The 4,197-nt window shown below is 46.6% G+C and overlaps 2 pseudogenes; both read right to left on the bottom strand.

Annotated features, from left to right (window-relative positions):
• Window positions 1–554: 554 nt before the first annotated feature.
• LOC116082183 lies at window positions 555–1,006 on the bottom strand (annotated as a pseudogene).
• Window positions 1,007–1,479: 473 nt separating this feature from the next.
• LOC116081517 lies at window positions 1,480–4,013 on the bottom strand (annotated as a pseudogene).
• Between the last annotated feature and the right edge of the window lie 184 nt (window positions 4,014–4,197).

Raw genomic sequence — 4,197 nt, 5'->3', positions numbered from 1 at the left:
AGGAAATATACCTCAGTGACAAAGACAAATACTACCTCATAGTAGAAGGTTGGAAAACAATTTTCCAAGCAAATGATCCCAAGAAAAAAGCTGAAGTAGCCATTCTAATATCAAATAAAATCGACTTTCAACTAAAAATTATCAAAAAGGATAAGGAAGGACATTTCATACTGGTCAAAGGAAAAATCTACCAATATGAACTCTCAATTCTGAATACCTATCCTCCAAATGCAAGGGCACCCACATTCATAAAAGAAACTTTACTAAAGTTCAAAGCACACATCACACCCCACAATAATAGTGGGAGACTTTAACACCCCACTCTCAGCAATGGACAGATCATGGAAACAGAAACTAAACAGAGATGGAAGTTATGTACCAAATGTATCTAACAGATATTTATACAATATAAAAAATATACTTTCTTCTCAGCACCTCACGGTACCTTCTCCAAAATTGACCATATAATTGGCCACAAAACAAGCCTCAACAGATACAAGAAGATTGAAATAATCCCATGTTCCCTTTAAGATCACAACGGACTAAGGCTGGTCTTTTTTTTTTTTTTCAAGTTTATTGAAAATATGGCATAACAGATTAAACAGCTCCACGTGGTGTTTTGAAATTCATCCCAACCGTAGACTGAGTGACCTGAAGGTTAGAGAGACTGCCAAAGTCCAGAAGCCTCAACATTTCCTTGGTGTCAGGATCTACTTCAATAACCTCCAGATCTAGGGCTGAGACCTCAGGAACATAATTATCTCTCCCCTCTCTCTCTTCTTCCTGCAACTTGATAGAGATACTTCTCACAGGACCCCTCTGAATCCTCTTCCTCAGATGTGTGACATAACCAGCTATCTTGTTCCTTAGTTTCTTGCTGGGGATAATGGCGATCTCCTCACACACACGCTTGTTGGTGTGGAAGTCATTACCCAGGCTCGTGTAGTACTTCTCAATGATGACCCAGGCCGCCTTCTTCACAGTCTTGGTGCGAACGCGGCCCATGTTGGCGGGTCTTGGTAAAAGAGCAAGGCTGGTCTTAAATTCCAATAAAAACAACGGAAAACACACACATGGAAGCCAAACAATGCTCTACTCAATGATAACTTGGTCAAGCAAGAAATAAAGAAATTAAAGACTTTTTAGAATTTAATGAAAATGAAGACACATCATACCAAAACTTATGGGACACAATGAAACAGTGCTAAGAGGAAAACTCATAGCTCTGAGTGCCTCCAAAAAGAAACTGGAGAGAGCTTGCACTAGCAGCTTGACAGCACACCTGAAAGCTCTAGAACAAAAAGGAGCAAATTCACCCCAGAAAAGTAGACTGCAGGAAATAATCCAATTCAGGGCTGAAATCAACCAAATAGAAACAAAAAGAACTATACAAATAATCAAGCAAACCAGGAGCTGTTTCTTTGAGGGTCCATCTATCACCCAAAACCTGAGTTGACACTAGATCCAGTGTCTTGGCTGTCAGTGTTTCTCCAGGGCCTTGACCAAAAGGTCATTCAGGTGGCTGACCATGGCCCAGGGGTCATCAATGAGTCCTGCTGCTATCATGGCATTCTCATAGATCTGATCCACTAGCAGCTCGGTCAGCTCTGGCTCACTCTCCTTCAGCTGGCTGAGCTTCTTTATTAGTGTGTGTCTGGGGTTGATCTCCAGTGTGGGCTGTAGCAGTTGAGCACGTTCCTCCTGGGTCTTAGCCAGCTGCTTCATGAGCAAGAAATGCTGAGCAGTCCCCATCTCCAGGACAGTCACCATGGCAGGGTGGGTGTCCAGGCAGAAAGTCACCTTCACATTGGTGACACGGGACCCCAGTGCATTTCTCATCCACGCCATTAGATCTGTTTCCTTTTCCGAGAGGCGCTCACCAGCTGGAGACGTGTCCTCAAACTTTTCCTCCTTGTAGTGATCAATGATGATGTCCGTCTCCACAGAGATCAGCTTCTTGTCAAACTCCCTCAGGTGCAGAGAGTTAGCTCATCGAACTGCTCATAGCAGAAGAGCACCTTGGTGTGTTTCCGCTTCATGACTTTGTAATAGGGTGAATGTTCAGCCAGGTGACAGTTAGGAGCACATAGGTCACAGATGTTTCGGGTGCCAGCCTGTATTCGGCTGGCATAGTCTGATAAGCTAGTCAGCTGCCCAGTAGGCAGGGCTGAGGACTCATACCGTAGCAGCTTTGCAATATCCTCCTTGATGTCTTGCTCTGCAGTGGTCACAATGCCCTCCCTCATGAACAAGCTATAATCTTCAAAAAAAAAAATTTTGCGTATTTTTCAGCATCTTTTTTACTCTGGTCAATGAAGAACTTGATCAATCTCTGTTGTAGAACATCCCAGAGTTTCCGATGAATGCGCTCTCCTGCAGAAGCTCTCTGCTGAGGTTCAGGGGGATGTCCTCACTGTTTACCACACCTCGAACGAAGCGCAGCCACTTGGGCAGTATATCCGTAGCCTTGGTCTGGATGAGGGCCTTGCGGCTATACAGTGCCATGCTGGAGGCCAGCTCCCTGCTCACATCACATGGATGGTTTCATCTCTGGCACATAGATGATGCCAGATCTGTTTCCTTTTCAGAGAGGCGGATGTTGAGTGGTACGTCTGTCTTGTAGTGCAAAGTAAAGCGGGGCTTATCATAAGCCTGAGTGATATAATGGTAGAATTCCCTCATGCTGAAATTCACTGATATCCTTTGGGTCCATCATCCAGATGACCTGCAAAGTGTTAATCCACTTTCCATTAAGGTACAGGGAGAAGCTGACAAAGTTAATGCACTTTGTTACCACATCTTGCACCCAGGACTCGCTGGCGAAATCTTTGCACTCTGACTTGAGGTGGATGATTATTTTGGTTCCAGGTCTAACTCCTGAGGCTTTGGCAATTTCAAACACTCCAGAACCATCTGAAAGCCACTGGTAACCTGGGCTCTCTGGAGCTGCTGAGCGAGAAGAGACTCCAACTTTGTCAGCCACCATGAAGGCTGAATAGAAACCCACTCCAAACTGGCCAATGATCTTGTTGCTGGTCTCTGCTTGGTTCTGCAGTGCTTCCAGGAAGGCCTTTGACCCTAATCTGGCGATTGTGCCAAGGCTGGACAGCAGCTCCTCCTGTGTCATCCCAGTGCCAGTGTCCTGGATGGTGATGGTGCCCTTCTTGGCATCCGTCTGAAGGTGAATCTCCATTTCTGGCAGCACCTGGCTTTCACACACCAGCTTGTGCTGCAGCTTCTCCAAGGCATCACTGGCGTTGGAGATGAGCTCTTGTGTGAACACCTCTTTTTCTGAGTACAGGGAACAGGCTACGATGTCCAAAAGTTTCTTTGTCTCTGCCTGGAACTCATGTTTGGAGACAGAACCCTGCTCAGCCTCGGTGTTGCTAACGATGGAGTGCAGGCTCTCCTCCTTGTCCTCAGCTGACTGTGTGCTATAAAACTGTCCTGCACAGCTCCTTGAAGTCACACTTTGTGTGGGGACCCTAAACTGGACTGTGGTCTTCTGAAGGTGTAGACTGGCTTTCCTCGCCAGACTTCTGCCAGCGTGCACCCCCCTTCAGTGCAGCCCACAGCTCCACAGCAGCACAGCCCACAGCTCGAGCGCCATGCTTCTGTTCCTATCAACAAGACAGATAAACCCTTAGCCAGACTAACCAGAGGGCACAAAGATAGTATCAAAATTGATAAAATCAGAAATGAAAAGGGAGACATAACAACGAAAACTGTGGAAATTAAAAAAATTATCAGGGTCTGGATTGGCCAGTGCCCTGACCAGACCTTGGGTGCAAGTTCCACAGCCAGTCCCAGAGGAAGCTCTACTACCAGGCACTCTAACATGCCCAGGATCAGAGGTGAGGAGGACACAACATCTGTCCCAACACCAGGAGTAACTGGGACCAGCAGGACCCAGGCACACAGGAACTCTGCCAGCCCAGTGGCTTGGGTCACTTCTGGTTTGTCTGGGCCAGCTGGTACCCTGAGCAGACCTTGGGCAGAAACTCCGCAGCCATTCCTACAACACCCAGAGGAAGCTCTACTCCCAGGAACTCTAACAAGCCCAGGATCACAGGATCACAGAGACAGCTTGAATCTGAGAAGTTCTGACACAACCTGAGAAGATCTGACACAGGATCACAGGAAGGACAGGCTCCAGTCAGATTTAGCAAGGTCAGGTAGCACTAGAGATAACCAGAT

The sequence above is a fragment of the Mastomys coucha genome, unplaced genomic scaffold (genome assembly GCF_008632895.1).
Source record: "Mastomys coucha isolate ucsf_1 unplaced genomic scaffold, UCSF_Mcou_1 pScaffold7, whole genome shotgun sequence".
NCBI lineage: Eukaryota > Metazoa > Chordata > Mammalia > Rodentia > Muridae > Mastomys > Mastomys coucha.
This window is presented reverse-complemented; position numbering and strand designations above follow the sequence as displayed.